This window comes from Natator depressus, chromosome 15 (genome assembly GCF_965152275.1).
Source record: "Natator depressus isolate rNatDep1 chromosome 15, rNatDep2.hap1, whole genome shotgun sequence".
Classification (NCBI taxonomy): Eukaryota; Metazoa; Chordata; order Testudines; family Cheloniidae; genus Natator; species Natator depressus.
The window spans coordinates 16,250,264-16,267,297 of NC_134248.1; positions in this window are offsets into that span (position 1 = coordinate 16,250,264).

Below are 17,034 nucleotides of genomic sequence, written 5' to 3' on the forward strand. Positions count from 1 at the left end.
GGACAAATCTATCATCTATCCACTCCCACAATTTGATGGTATTAGGAAATAATGATTTATAACAGAAATTAAGACAGAATGCCATTAGGCCAGGCCTCCACAGGGGGGGAGAGGAGGGATGTCGGATCCCAAAAGGTAGGCTTGTCGACCTAGCAGGAAACACGAAGAACTACTGCAAGACCAAGCCTATTGGTAAATGAGATCCCTGGGTCACCTCCCCCCACAAAACAGGTTGAAGACCACACAGATTCTCTGTTTTACTGGAACGATGACAGCAGTTCTCAGTCTGGATTCTTCGAGGCATGTGAGCTGTGGTCTGAGCACAGAACAGGGAACCAGGATGCCATGATTATTAGACAGGTGAGTTCCATGTTAGCAACAATATTCTACCAGTTTCCATTTGGAACATGCAGGACCTACTATGGGCAAGTGAAAAGATGTATTACAGCCTAGTCTGCTATGATATTTCATCAGAACAGCACCTCATCTAACCTGGAGAAAGCATATTTGCTATTTTTAGGACCCATGGGCCTAATTTTTAAAGCTGTCAACCATTGACTTTCAAAGGAACTGTGGTGCTCAGCAGCAAATCAGTCCTTTAATCGAAGATGATATCTCTAGAGCATTTAATGACCACACAAATCCAGCAGCTACCTTTTGGGAAAAGCAGATCCGCATTTTGGTTTACTTTCTCTTATTGAGCTGACTCGTTCTCTTATGCAGAGACCAGTTTTCTTGTAACTAGGTAACCTAGAGGTCCAAGCATTTACAGTCATCACAAGAGTATAGGTTGGAGATCTCTGAGTCTTGCATATAAATAATTTCAGATGTCACTGTTCCATATTATCTGCATATGAGTTACTTCATTCAAGGTTAGACCATGTCAGACTACCAGATGAGGATTTATGAAGATGTTTTTAATGTATTCCTTATTAGTATTAAAATTTGATTGCAGAGAAATGAGATCACATATATGAATAAGACTAACTAAGCTAAAAAATAATTACCTTCCTCATGACCTACATTTTTAATATTCTCCATTAGGATCTTTGACTTACAGGATATTGAAACAGTGGAGGGAAGAGATTGCAAAAATCCAGAAATCAGCAGTGTAGCATTTCCCTATGATGGAGGAATAGGAGATGTTAATGTTTTGTAGCAATCCTATATATTACTGAGGACATGCAAGGTCCACTTTAAAAAAAGTTAACATTTATAGTGAAACTGTAAGGAGCTTTAAGTCAGGGTCTGTGAAGAGGTACTGGTTTTATGACTCAGCAAATTTCTCAAGAGGAACCACTACAGCAATGTGATGGGTAGTGGGATTTGGATTATAAACCCTGACCAGATTCCACCCGGGCACCCCCTGCTTGAAAGAGTTCTAGTTTGTAGGCAATTGCGCCTTCCCAGTTACTTCCAGGTGACTATTTAGAACAATACCAAATGGCAAGTGTACTAGCCAGTCAAGACGCCGGCTGACTGATTTTCATAGATACAAGTTTAATTTAAAATATATCATTTTTAATGAAGTATAATCTAAAAACTCCCAAAATGACAAACGTACACAGTACATGGAACAGTGAACAACTACTGCTCCACTGTACTCTTATCTAAAGCAAAGAAATGACCACATCTGCTAAAGACAGTCACTTGGTAATATCAAAATGTATTGGCTAGTATTTGTGTACCACTGCCCTCTACTGAAATGAGCAAGGACTGCTCAACTGTGTCACAGGCCCGATACTGCTACCAGTTTATGGAGGTTCGCCTTTAAATCAAGCTGGCGTTTTGGAGCACAAAAATTCAACTTCTGCACCTGTCACCACTGTGAATTTCTGAATGGTCATGGCATGAAGCATAGAGAGCACCATGAAGTCGAAGGTGACTACAGACTTGTTACAATATTATGGGGCATTGTCACATGATCAGTATGCTGCATTCTGGAAGTAAATACGTTTGCACACACACACATGGTGGTCATGAAAGGAGCTGGATTAACAGACCCTGGAGCCTGAAGACAAACTTGCCTTGACCTTTATTTACAGTAAATGCCTCAGTTCCAGCTCAGCATTTTATCTAGGAACAGTCATCTATTTTCCTGTGACCATGTTCCATCTCATTGGTGCACTGACATATTTACACCTGGGCCAAGGCCTGGGCAGCCATGAATAAGGGGCAATATATCAAGAGAGAAAAGGGATGCAAAGATGGATTTTATGAAATATTTTCAGTTTTCCTTTGACTCAGTCGTGCATTTCGTTACGGCTCATTGGACGCTCACTCAGCACTTGGACACTCTGTGCAATGCAGTCTAGCATATACTTGAAATTGTGTCTGTTTTCCAAACTCCATGCTTGGCAGCCCTTCAGGGGATAGGGCACATTTTTTATTTCCTGCCCTTAGGTGGAGTGGGCCATAGGGAAGGGAGCAACATCTTAAGATTCATAGGTTTTAAGGCTAAATCATTTAATTTGACGCTCCCCCTCCCCCAGTATAACACAGGGCACATAATTTTACCCAGTAATTCCTGCAGTGGATAGAATTATTGTTCCCGGTTCCGCCAGGGAACACGAGCTAATTCTGTTGCAGTTTAACCAAATCATATAATAGATTCCAAGGCCAGAAGAGGTCATTGTGATCATCCAGTCTGACCTCTTGTATAACACAAGCCAGAGAACTTCACCATAATAATCCCTAGACCAGATCTTTTAGAAAAACATCCAATCATAATTTAAAGATTGCCACTGATGGAGAATCCAGCATGACCCTTGATAAATTGCTCCAATGGTTAATTACCCTCACTGTTGACAAGTTACCCCTTACTTCCAGGCTGAATGTGTCTAGCTTTGACTTCCAGCCATTGGATTGTGTTATACTTTTCTCTGCAAGATTGAAGAGCCCATTATAGAATAATTATTTCTCATATAGGTACTTATAGACTGTAACCAAGTCACCACTTAACCTTCTCTTTGTTAAACTAAATAGATTGAGCTCCTTGAGTCGATCACTCTAAAGCAGGGGTTCCCAAACTTGTTCAGAGTAAGCCTGTGGGGGGCCGTGAGATGCTTTGTTCACCTGAGTGTCCGCAGGTATCTGCTTGCAGCTCCCAGTGGCTGCGGTTTGCTGTTCCCAGCCAATGGGAGCTGCAGGAAGCGGTGACCCGGCCTGTGCCACTTCCCACAGCTCCCATTGGCTGGGAATGGTGAACCGCGGCCACTGGGAGCTGCGAGCGGCCGTACCTGCAGACACTCAGGTAAACAAAGCGTCTCACGGCCTGTCAGGGGCTTACTCTGAACAAGCCGCAAACCAAGTTTGGGAACCCCTGCTCTAAGGTATGTTTTCTAATCATTCTCATGGCTCTTCCTTCTCCAATTTATCAACATCCTTCTTGAATTGTGGACACCAGAACTGGACACATTATTCCAGCAGCGATGTCATCAGTGCCAAATAAAGAGGTAAAATAACCCCTCTGCTCCTACTTGAGATTCCCCAGGTTATGCATCCAAGGATAGCATTTGTCCTTTTGACCACAGTGTTTCACTAGGAGCTCATATTCAGCTGATTCGCCACCCCATCCCCCCAGTCTTTTTCAGAGTCACTGCTCCCCAGGAAAGAGTCCTCTGTCTTGTAAGTGTGGCCTACCTTCTTTGTTCTTAGATGTATACATTTTCATTTAACCATCATTATCAGCAGTACTATGTTCTCTTCCCGATCATTGATAAAAATGTTAAATAGCAAAGGACCAAAAACCAATCCCTGAAGGACCCCACTAGAAACACACCAATTAAATGATTCCCTGTTTACAGTTACATTTTGACACCTATCCAGTAGCCAGCTTTTAATCAATTTAATGTCTGCTTTGTTAATATTATGCCGTTCCATTTTGTTAATCAAAATGTTGTGTGGTACCGAGTCAAAGCCGTACAGACATCAAAGTGTATTACGTCAACTCCATTACCTTTGTCAACCAAACTTGTTATCTCACTAGGGTGACCAGATATCCCGATTTTATAGGGACAGTCCTGATTTTGGGGGCTTTTTCTTAAATAGGCTCCTATTACCCCCCACCCCCTGTCCCAATTTTTTACACTTGCTATCTGGTCACCCTAAATCTCACCCTAGAAAGAGATCAAATTGGAAAATACATCCTGTGAAATTAACTGGATATCTTTTGTGTGTGAGATAACAAGTTTGGATGACAAAGGTAATTTGAAGTTGATCTCTTTTACCCTTTTAAAATATTGGTGTAACATTAGCTTTTTTCTAATCTTCTGGAATTTCATATTTAGTCTTTTCTGAGAGGCAGAAGGGGTTAATCTACTATGGCATTGACTTTATCCCTTAATTCTTTCCTACGGTAGATTGAGCAATGCACTGGACGCATTGAGCATATTTAAACAGGGAAGCTTTGGACATAATAATTACATGTGATAGAACATTAAAAAAAAACAAACACAAAGGCACCTGGGGATTCTGAAGGCATCTTCTGGCCTCTCTAACCTGGCAGCACATAGTGGCCCTCCAACATTTCCATGTGGAAAAACATTATTTAGCGAGGGAGAGTTTACTTTGAGTGACCCTATTGCCTTTCAAACAATGAGATGTCAGGGCCATTGTGAAGCTGAAGAGATGTTTAACTTGTCTCATAAGCACAGTTCATTGCTCAAACAGCTGAAGGGGGAAAAAAATTAAAAAGGAACCCAGAGAAACAATTGGAAAGAAAAACTGGACATTTGAATGGAACAACTTCTGGTGTCTTTCCTCTGCTGCTGACATCCTAACAAAAGCTATGGGAGGTTTTTCCTTTGTTATTTTTCTGAGCGTGAAGAAGAGAGCTCTTGGTGTATTTTGTCTTAGAGCGAGTCTAGTACAAAAGGTCACCTTGTCTACCTAATGAGGTGCTTAGTTTTAGGCACTGTGGGTGATAGTCACCCCTGTTCACAGAGCCCACCTAAGGTTTGTGAGCCAGAGTCTCACTTAAGCCTTCACAGGGCCTTGTGTGGTATATAGGCTTTGTGCAAGCCCTACACACAGGGTCAATTTCACTCTGTAACAGGCCTGGCCTGCACTGTACCATAAATATGAGATGAAATAGATCAGGAGGCCCTACCTTTGTCCAATCACAAGGCGCAATGGCAACCTGCTGGGAGCCCAAAGCCCGCACAAATCTGTGTTTAAATAGAGATGACTGTGGCCAAGCTCACCTTCAATACAGAGCACTGGCCCTCGGAGACGCAGGTCCCAGCATGCCATGCTCCACCTTGCTTCAAGTCGTTTGGCAGCACTGATTCCAGGTGGTCACTGTGGAGCACTCTTCTTTGGCTGGAATTTGGGGTCTTCAGTGCAGGTACTTGGCAGAGAAAGGCAAGGAAATAAGTGAATGGAGATCCTCAGATGTATCCCTCTGACAGGGTGGTGGATTCTGCCAGGGAAGCAAGAAATAGATAAATGTCATGAACAAGAAGTATTTATATATAGCTCTTATCACTGTAGTATCTGAGTGCTTCACAGTCATTAATAGATTTTAGCCTGGCAACACCCCAAATGAAGGGGATGATTATTATCCCCATGTCACAGACAGGGATCTGAGACAAAAGTTAGGCAAAGTCAGTGGCTCTCAGCCTTTCCAGACTACCGTGCCCCTTTCAGGAGTCTGATTGATCTTGCGTACCCCCAAGATTCACCTCACTTAAAGACTACTTGCTTACAAAATCAGACATAAAAATACAAGAGTGTCACAGCACGCTGTTATTGAAAAATTGCTGACTTTCTCATTTTTACCATATATATTTATAAAGTGAATCAATTGGCATACAAATATTGTGCTTACATTTCAGTGTATAGTATATAAAGCAGTATAAACAAGTCATTGTCTGTATGAAATGTTAATTTATACTGACTTTGCTAGTGCTTTTTATGTAGCCTGTTGTAAAACTAGGCAAATATCTAGATGAGTTGATGTACCCCAGGTTGAGAACCACTGGGTTAAGTGACTTGCCCAAGATCACACAGAAAGTCTGGGGCTAAGTCAGGAATCGAACCCAGGTCTCCTGAGGTCCAGCCCTGTACCTTAAGCACAAATTCATCCACCCTAGTCTGATTGATCCTGGAGGCCTACACTGTGTCTGAAATATCCTTTTCATTTATAAATTGAGCATTAACCAAATGGTGAATCTGTTAAATCTCTATTCAAAGTGGACTAAAATTTCATGTAAGGCATTACATGCGTCAGGTGGTTGCAATCATCTTCTGCACAAATAATTTAAGCTTATTTGGTACATTTTATTCTGATTTAAGTTTTTATTGGAAATATAAATACCTGTGTTGGTCACCAAACCAAATAAAACAAACATATTGAGAAGGGTCTATTATAGACAAATATGGAAACAAATCAGCCAAAAGTCTGGTTTTATTTATAAGCTTATTTGAGGGTTGTTTTTTTTTTAATCTTTAGGGTCATATGAATTGGGTTTGTGGTTTCCACATCTGGGCTGCTGATGCCCAGCTTAGCGAGCGGGCCAAGTTGGACCTGGGCATCCTCCAAGCGCAAAATGGGACAAAACCCACACATTTCAGTTCTAGCTACCTCAGTGCTAGCAGAGCTCTCGCAAGCAATCACATTGCAGTGCAGCACAACTCGCAGGGGATTTCCAGGTGCCTGGTTTTTGTTGTTGTTGTTGTTTTTTTTTTTTACTTTTTAAAATATAATTTATTGAAAAGAGTGACAAGAAAGACACTTAGAAGAGTCTGTTCCCTTCACAGCAGCTTCAGGGAGCAACAGATCACAGGTGCAATGCTGCAGCGGGTAAAGAAGAAGTTTCTCCAGAACTTAAAAGTCTTTGACAGACACATGGGGATCACGCCCGCACGCACGCCCCTTTTTACAGTTAGACTGGGAGGAAGCACACAGGACCAGTCAGTATGTGAGGGTTAAAAACAGTCATCTCAGAAAACACAAACACCAGCCCGAGGTCAGATTTGGGCAGTACTGAGTCCTCCTCTGGCACAACACAGTTGTTGGAAGGCGATTTGCTTCTTCCTCCTCACTCTGCCTGCTTCCTCCATGACTCCTCTGCACAGCCCCTCTTTTCCTCCATTGGAACAAAGGAATTGTGACTCTGTATGTGGTGCATATAGGCCAGTATCCTGTCTCCAGCAGGGGCTAGTACCATGTGGTACAGAGAAAGATACCGCTGGTCTCTGTGAACTTCAGAACCCATAGAACTGTGTTAATCAGATCAGGACTGTATTAAGCCAAACCCAACTTAGAGATATGAATTTGGCTAATGAAGCTCCTTGAGCATCCAAAATGGATTTCAGAGAGCACTGTGGTGTATTTCAATGCACATGAACACGAGAGAGACTGTTTTTGAAGCTGGGAACCATCATGGGTCTTGTCTACATTCACGATTCTTGCACTAGCATAGCTACACACCAGGGTAAGTTGCCCTGATACAAGCCCTGTTCTACAGTGGTGCAACATGTCTACCTTGGCGTTTGCACTAGTGTAGCTACTTTGGTGCAAAAATCCCTAACACAGACAATAACCTTGGCAGGGTGTTGCTTCCTTTTACAGATCTGGCTCTGTATTCCAAACCAGATCCACAACACCCTGGCCCTAAGCATCTCTTGAAGCAAAGACTGCCAACATGTGAAATTGTTCATCTCCATGTACAGAGGATGGTGGGGAGGAAAGGAAGCAGAATTCATGGTGTGAACAATTGCCCACTAGTAACTAGGCTTAGGGTATATCTACACTATGAAATTAGGTAGAAATTATGGAAGTCGGTTTTGTAGAAAGCGTTTTTATACAGTCGATTGTGTGTGTCCCCTCACAAATGCTCTAAGTGCATGTAGCCGGCGGAGTGTGTTCACAGTACCGAGGAAACCATTGACGTCCAGAGCGTTGCACTGTGGGTAGCTATCCCACAGTTCCCGCAGTCTCCGCCGCCCATTTGAATTCTGGGTAGAAATCCCAGTGCCTGATGGGGCTAAAACATTGTCGCGGGTAGTTCTGGGTACATATCATCAGGCCCCCCCTTCCCTCCCTCCTTCCGTGAAAGCAAGGGCAGACAATCGTTTTGCGCCTTTTTTCTTGATTTACCTGTGCAGACGCCATACCACGGCACGCATGGAGCCCGCTTAGCTAACCGTCACCGTATGTCTCCTGGGTGCTGGCAGACGTGGTACTGCATTGCTACACAGCAGCAGTTTATTGCCTTTTGGCAGCAGACAGTGCAGCATAACTGGTAGCCGTCATCGACATAGTCCTGGGCGCTCTTTTAACCGACCTCGATGAGGTCAGGGGCGCCTGGACAAACATGGGAATAACTCAGCCAGGTCATTTCCCTTTTAAGTTTCGTCTCATGGCGATTCAGTCCTACCGGCAGTGCACTGTCTTTTAATCAGCAGCCAGCAGAAGATGATGGCTAGTCGTCATACTGCACCGTCTTCTGCTGAGCACCCAGGAGATGATGATGGCTAGTGGTCGTACTGCACAGTCTGCTGCTAGCAAGATGCATAAAGATAGATGAAGTGGATCAAAACAAGAAATAGACCAGATTTGTTTTGTATTCATTTTCTCCTCCCTCCATCCATGAAATCAATGGCCTGCTAAACCCAGTTTTGAGTTCTATCCTTGAGGTTTTGAGTTCTATCCTTGAGGGGGCCGTTCTGTTTCTCACAAAGCCACCCCCTTTGTTGATTTTAATTCCCTGTAAGCCAACCCTGTAAGCCATGTCGTCAGTCACCCCTCCCTCCGTCAGGGCAATGGCAGACAATCGTTCCGTGCCCTTTTTCTGTGCAGACGCCATATCACGGCAAACATGGAGCCCGCTCAGATCACTTTGGCAATTAGGAGCACTTTAAACACCACGCGCATTATCCAGCAGTATATGCAGCACCAGAACCTGGCAAAGCGATACCGGGCGAGGAGGCGATGTCAGCACGGTGACGTGAGTGATGAGGACATGGACACAGACTTCTCTCAAAGCACGGGCCCTACCAATGCATGCATCATGGTGCTAATGGGGCAGGTTCATGTGGTGGAACGCCGATTCTGGGCTCGGGAAACAAGCACAGACTGGTGGGACCGCATAATGTTGCAGATCTGGGACGATTCCCAGTGGCTGCGAAACTTTCGCATGCGTAAGGGCACTTTCATGGAACTTTGTGACTTACTTTCCCCTGCCCTGAGGTGCAAGAATACCAAGATGAGAGCAGCCCTCACAGTTGAGAAGTGAGTGGCTATAGCCCTGTGGAAGCTTGCAATGCCAGACAGCTACTGGTCAGTCGGGAATCAATTTGGAGTGGGAAAATCTACTGTGGGGGCTGCTGTGATGCAAGTAGCCAAAGCAATCAAAGATCTGCTGATATCAAGGGCAGTGACCCTGGGAAATGTGCAGGTCATAGTGGATGGCTTTGCTGCAATGGGATGCCCTAACTGTGGTGGGACGGAACCCATATCCCATAGACGGAACCCATATCCCTATCTTGGCGCTGGAGCACCAAGCCGGCGAGTACATAAACCACAAGGGGTACTTTTCAATAGTGCTGCAAGCTCTGGTGGATCACAAGGGACATTTCACCAACATCAACGTGGGATGGCCGGGAAAGGTAGACGATGCTCACATCTTCAGGAACTCTGGTCTGTTTTAAAAGCTGCAGGAAGGGACTTTATTCCCAGACCAGAAAATAACCGTTGGGGATGTTGAAATGCCAATAGTTATCCTTGGGGACCCAGCCTACCCCTTAATGCCATGGCTCATGAAGCCATACACAGGCAGCCTGGACAGTACTCAGGAGCTGTTCAACTGCAGGCTGAGTAAGTGCAGAATGGCGGTAGAATGTGCATTTGGACGTTTAAAAGCGCGCTGGCGCAGTTTACTGACTCGGTTAGACCTCAGCGAAACCAATATTCCCACTGTTATTACTGCTTGCTGTGTGCTCCACAATGTCTGTGAGAGTAAGGGGGAGACGTTTATGGCAGGGTGGGAGGTTGAGGCAAATTGCCTGGCTACGCAGAGCCAGACACAAGGGCAGTTAGAAGAGCACAGGAGGGCATGGTGCGCATCAGAGAAGCTTTGAAAACCAGTTTCATGACTGGCCAGGCTACGGTGTGAAAGTTCTGTTTGTTTCTCCTTGATGAAACCTCCCGCCCCTTGGTTCACTCTACTTCCGTGTAAGCTAACCACCCTCCCCTCCTCCCTTTGATCACTGCTTGCAGAGGCAATAAAGTCATTGTTGCTTCACATTCATGCATTCTTTATTCATTCATCACACAAATAGGGGGATAACTACCAACGTAGCTTAGGAGGGGTGGTGGAAGAGAGAAGCACCAGGAGGGGTGGTGGAGGAGGGAAGGACAAGGCCACACACCACTTTAAAAGTTTTAAACTGTAAAACTTATTGAATGCCAGCCTTCTGTTGCTTGGGCTATCCTCTGGGGTGGAGTGGCTGGGTGGCCGGAGGCCCTCCCCACCCCGTTCTTGGGCGTCTGGGCGAGGAGGCTATGGAACTTGGGGAGGAGGGCAGTTGGTTACACAGGGGCTGTAGCAGTGGGTTGGTTACACAGGGGCTGTGCTCCTGCGGCCTTTCCTGCAGCTCAACCATATGCTGGAGCGCATTAGTTTGATCCTCCAGCAGCCTCAGCATTGAATCCTGCCTCCTCTCATCACGCTGCCGCCACCTTTCAGCTTCAGCCCTCTCTTCAGCCCGCCACCTCTCCTCCCGGTCATTTTGTGCTTTCCTGCACTCTGACATTGTCTGCCTCCATGCATTTGTCTGTGCTCTGTCAGTGTGGGAGGACAGCATGAGCTCAGAGAATATTTCATCACGAGTGCGTTTTTTTCACCTTCTAATCTTCGCTAGCCTCTGGGAAGGAGAAGATCCTGTGATCCTTGAAATATATGCAGCTGGTGGAGAGAAAAAAAAAGGGACAGTGGTATTTAAAAAGACACATTTTATAGAACAATGGGTACACTCTTTCACGGTAAACCTTGCTGTTAACATTACGTACATAGCACATGTGCTTTCGTTCCAAGGTTGCATTTTGCCTCCCCACAGCGCGTGGCTAACCCCTCCCCCTGGCTCCTCCCCATGGCTAACAGCGGGGAACATTTCTGTTCAGCCACAGGCAAAGAGCCCAGCAGGAACGGGCACCTCTGAATGTCCCTTTAAGAAAAGCACCCTATTTCAACCAGGTGACCATGAATGATATCATTCTCCTGAGGATAACACAGAGAGATAAAGAAGGGATGTTGTTTGAATGCCAGCAAACGTACACTGCAATGCTTTGTTCTACAATGATTCCTGAGTATGTGCTACTGGCCTGGAGTGGTAAAGTGTCCTACCGTGGTGGATGGAATAAGGCTGCCTTCCCCAGAAACCTTTTGCAAAGGCTTTGGGAGTACATCCAGGAGAGCCACGAATGCCAGGGCAAATTAATCATTAAACATGCTTGCTTTTAAACCATGTATAGTATTTTAAAAAGGTACACTCACCAGAGGTCCCTTCTCTGCCTGGTGGGTCCGGGAGGCAGCCTTGGGTGGGTTCAGGGGGTACTGGCTCCAGGTCCAGGGTGAGAAACAGTTCCTGGCTGTCGGGAAAACCGGTTTCTCCGCTTGCTTGCTGTGAGCTATCATCTTCCTCATCCCCAAAACCTGCTTCCGTGTTGCCTCCATCTCCATTGAAGGAGTCAAACAACACGGCTGGGGTAGTGGTGGCTGAACCCCCTAAAATGGCATGCAGCTCATCATAGAAGCGGCATGTTTGGGGCTCTGACCCGGAGCGGCCGTTCGCCTTTCTGGTAGGCTTGCCTCAGCTCCTTAAGTTTCACGTGGCACTGCTTCGGGTCCCTGTTATGGCCTCTGTCCTTCATGCCCTGGGAGATTTTGACAAATGTTTTGGCATTTCGAAAACTGGAACGTAGTTCTGATAGCACGGATTCCTTTCCCCATACAGCGATCAGATCCCGTACCTCCTGTCTGGTCCATGCTGGAGCTCTTTTGCAATTCTGGGACTCCATCATGGTCACCTCTGCTGATGAGCTCTGCATGGTCACCTCTGCTGATGAGCTCTGCATGGTCACCTGCAGCTTGCCAAGCTGGCCAAACAGGAAATTGAAATTCAAAACTTCGCGGGCCTTTTCCTGTCTACCTGGCCAGTGCATCTGAGTTGAGAGTGCTGTCCAGAGTGGTCACAATGGAGCACTCTGGGATAGCTCCCGGAGGACAATACCGTCTAATTGTGTCCACAGTACCCCAAATTCGACCCGGCAAGGCCGATTTCAGCGCTAATCCCCTTGTCAGGGGGTGGAGTAAGGAAATCGATTTCAAGAGCCCTTTAAGTCGAAAAAAAGGGCTTTGTCGTGTGGACGGGTGCAGGGTTAAATCGATTTAACGCTGCTAAATTCGACCTCAACTCCTAGTGTAGACCAAGGCTATGGTAATCAAATTCATTTGCACTGTGTCCTAGTTTGGTCATCAAAGTGGAAAGCCGAAATGTATTAACCCACTGTGCCATCTACAACAGTAAACTCCTTCATAACAATTTGATTTTGAGAGACGAGTGACTCAAGGTAGTTCCATAAAACATGTTTTTTCAAGTTATTGTAACATAATTGAGATATTCATTCATCAGCACAGTGATTCATTTTCAAAAATCCCAGCATGGAAGAAGGAAAAAAAAATGTGGCAAGATTTAAAAAAATAGAAAGAAAAGGGTTTCACACATCCTCAGTGCCCCAGCTGTGTTGAAGGAAATAATTTCAGTGCCATCCATCATCCTCCTTTTCAAGAGACTACTTTGGCCAAGCATAACTGTTGCTGCTGCATTGGCTCCTACGCAGAGGCAATTGGTACGAAATTGAGATGGCAAAAGACGCATGGTTGATAGCACAGGAACAGATCTTTCATCAGCATTGAAGGCAATAATCGTTCATTGTAGCTGGGGCTGGATCAGGAGTCAAGGAGAGGAGATTAAAAAATTAGCTTTGGTAAGAGAAGGGGAAAGTCCTTGAAAACTTAGTTCCTGCTGCAGAAGATCATGCTGCAGATTTAGCAGGCCATGGTTCCAAGTCCTGGGTCCTGCCTTGGTAGATGCAGTACATCTCATGAGATGAATACAAGAGTGAATTTCTCCCATCGTCCATTTTGGCTGGCTAAGGGAGTGGAAGTTAGCCATGGAAAAAGGCCAATCTCTGACTGTTGCCAGCAAATGAATAGAGCTTTGTAGCAATAACGAGCAAATCCAGCACACCTTGAATTTTTGCTTTTTATAGGCTCAGGGTTCAGAACTTTTACTTTTGGAGCTCCGAGAGCCCAATAGATACACAGCTCCCAGGGAATTTTAGGAGACTTTGCTTTCATGTGTCTGAGGGTCGAATTTGACTGTTGGCAGCAGCCTCATTCACCCACTGAGCAGAACCACCACCTGATGAACAGTGCTGGGAAAAAGGAAGCAACAGAAACCCAAGCATTGGAAAGGATAACTGGGCAGCACTGCTTCCTAGACACGGTCTACTCCACAACCTCAGTCCTTTCAGGAAACCCGGGGAAACAACACAGTGGTCCCCTAAAGCCTTTACAGCAGGGTTCCAATTTGTAGCATAGACTGGCCCTTAAGAATGGTTTATAACCAGGGCAATGACTTAGAAATGTCCCTTAGGAACCAATTGTGCTGTCAGGGACACTGGTGTAGACAGGGCATAAATCCACTTAGACTGGTGTAAACTGGCTGTAGTATAATCCAAATCAGGCCCCTCTTAGCAAAAGCCAATCAATGTTTGTATAGTCTGCACCATAACAAAAATGAATGACGTGACCGTTCTCAATGAATTCTATTAATTGCAGATTTTGCCAGAGTGAAATAAAGAAACGTCATATTCCCCCATAATCTCGCCCTTACAGTTGTCAGCGTAACCACTGTTACTGTGGCTACATAGCAGGTGGTAGCTGATAATCAAATGCTACAGAGCGTGTAGGATAGTGAGGCTAATGCCTCAGAAGGACACTGTTTCAGGTGAGACAGCATGGTTTGCTTACAAAAATATCTCTAAGGGCCAGATACTCAGCTCACATAAATCAGTTGTAGCCCCAAAGGATTTACACCATCTGGAGATGTGGCTCTGCAGAGCTAATTTATATTAGCTCTAAGACCTCTGCAAACATGGTATTTAAAAAAAAAAGTGACAATTTTTTCATTGTAAGTGAAAGAGTAATAGAGATATGCCCACGTAAAGTTCCCTGGCACTAATGCAGACATCAAACATATTTCCAACCATCTGTAACATTAATAAATCCCAGCAAACTGCCTTCCCTGTTCAGCTTGGCCGTGACGCGGTGTGGAGCAACAAAGCAATGACCATAGTGCCATACTCGTGGGGAACGATTAGAGTCTTCTAAGAGAAAGGGCCCAAGATATTAGAATCCTTAACAGCCTCTTTCTACCAGGTCTGTAGCCAGAGCTTTGAAAGTAAAGCAACTGCAAACTCAAGCATCCACTCAGAAATCCACAGTCTTACAGGAAGAAGCCAAATAGCCTGCTCTCCCTAGTGCATCCTTCATGGGGACAAGTCTGATTCCCAAGCAAAATACCATCATTGCATAGTTCTAGGATGACTCTCACAGTCTGCGGCTGCAGGAGACCAAACCCAGCAGAGGACACAGGGCTGTGGCCTGGAGCTGATTCCAGGGTTGTCATTAGCGCTCAGGAGGGTGCTCGTATGTTGCCATCACCCTCTCTCTCCCACACATTGGTTGGCCCTTGATGCTTATTCTTCCTGTGCTCTCTTACCCTCCTCTCCCCTCTTTGGCTGTGTTACATTTAAACACTTGTTGGATGAATCTATTTGTTCTTGGACTAATTTATTTCTTGAGTTAAACCTAATTTGACCCTAATAATGTCGGCTTCAAAGAGGCTAAAAGGGACAATTCCTTGTTGATCCAGACAGCTTATCCTCCAAACACACTAAAAGGGAGGGCCCGTTAGTATTTTCACAGGCATACTAATGGAAGGAGCTCCCTTATCAAACAAGGAGACTTGGCATGCACTCCAGGCATGTGGGGGCCGGCAGACAGTGTTTTCGCTGCTTTCAGCCAGCAAGGCCACACAAAGTGGGAAGTGGCCATTTGAAAGAGGAGTGGGGAGAATGACAGACGATTTGTGTCTGGGTGTTTTTTGGGAGGACACTGCGTTCCTGCCATGGGAACAGGGTGGACAAGGAAGGCAGCGACCAGACGTGAAGAGTGACAAAGCAAGTCAGCCACGGACAGCCCGTGGGAGGTCAGAGGAAATGCACCATTAGTCAAAGCTGGAGGAAAAATAAAACATGATGACAAGTGGGCCATTCATGTGCTTCCCCCTTCAAGCAATGGCCAGGCCCTTTGCAGCTCAAAAGACTCAAGTATCTGCTTCTTTTCTCTTCAGCCAGGCTAATGCAGGAACAGCACAGACGGAGAAACTCCCTTGTCGTTTATAGTAACTCTTCTCACATTGTTCTTGGCGACACTATGCTGAAGTACAGAGCTAGGAGAGAGCTTGGATCAGTAAAGCAAACTCAAGTGATCTCTTCTTCGCTATCTGGAGTTCAGGCCAATAGCTCGGGGTAAACATTCACCTGCTTTTGTAAACCTAGCGATATTAACAATGCTTCCAAAATCACAAAGCAACGGGACAAACCAGCATGAGAGAAGCGTCTATGCCTCACACACGCCATCCCACTGAAGTTCATGGGAGCTGCATGCTTGTATCTGAGAGTTTACGGCTCATTAGCATGATACCCTGGGAGCTAAGAAGTCACAATAACCAAGGGGGCAGGTGAAGACAAGGACATGTGCTTCAATGGAACAGAGCAAGATGGGTTTAGCTGATGTTCTGCTCTGCCACAGATCATTAAAATCTCAAGGTACTTTTGTTAGAACGGGTGAATCAGACATGTATTGACTTTAGGGGAACCAGCGGTGCCATGTCCAAGGCCTGGGTTTCAGTGCTTGCTCTGGTCCCTTACGCTTCAGACAGACGAGAGGCTGTGTGAACTGCCTAGGGAGTCCATGCAGCTCATGGTGGGGAGGAAATGCTCCGCATGGTTTTAAAGTTGCCCCCTCTGCAGTTGCAGCATTGCTGGGTTGTGACAGCCATCTGATTCAGGGTGCAGCCACAGAGGTAAGGGACTTAGAGGAAGGAACAATAAGGGAATCCCTCAGTGCTCAGGGAGGGCTAAAGAGGATCTCCCAGGCACTTACTGAACAGGGACAAAGCTGACATCAGGCTGAGTGACTATATGTAAATATAGCGCTAGCCATGGACTGGAGAAGTAATGTACAAAAGAAGAAAGATACAGAATAATACAAGGCAGTTCCTCCATTACTTCTAAAGGCTGAGCTACACTAGGAGGTGATTCTAAAGACCTAGAGTACATGTAAAACTCTATTTAGAGTAGGACCAAAACTACTAAGCTAAGACTCCTAATCAACCCTGCCACTCTTACAAATGGACAAGACTAAATCAAAGAAAGCACAGTCCAAAGCCTCAAGAAAATCTTGCTCCTTTTCATCCATAGGATCTAGGTGTGTGGCACAAACTAGATGGAGAGATTGCAGAGGGAAAAATCAGAATGGTCTTTCAAGCTCTAGTTAGATCCAAGCCAAGTGCAAAAGAAGTACTTCAAGAAAGAGATGGGCGTTGGCAATCGAAAGCGCCATTTCTCAGGTCTCCAAAGTGTCCTGTGCTCTTTAAATTGCTTCCTGTTATATGCTTTGTAATTGCTGCTTTATACATTACTGAAACCATTCATCTGGTCTAGCCAAAGCGAACAGCAATATAAAGACTAAGAATGGTAAGATTTCCAAACCACTGCATTTAAGAACAATGTCTTCTGGATTACTGAAGTCTCCTGCCAACAGAGCATTAGTTAGCTACATTTTTCTAAGGGAAAAAACCTGGGTTTCCTGAAGTTTTCAGCTGTGTTTGCACAACCCGCCTTCGTGTGAAGGCGAAAACTAATGTACTGCCTCTTCGTCCTTTGTCAGAAAGGGA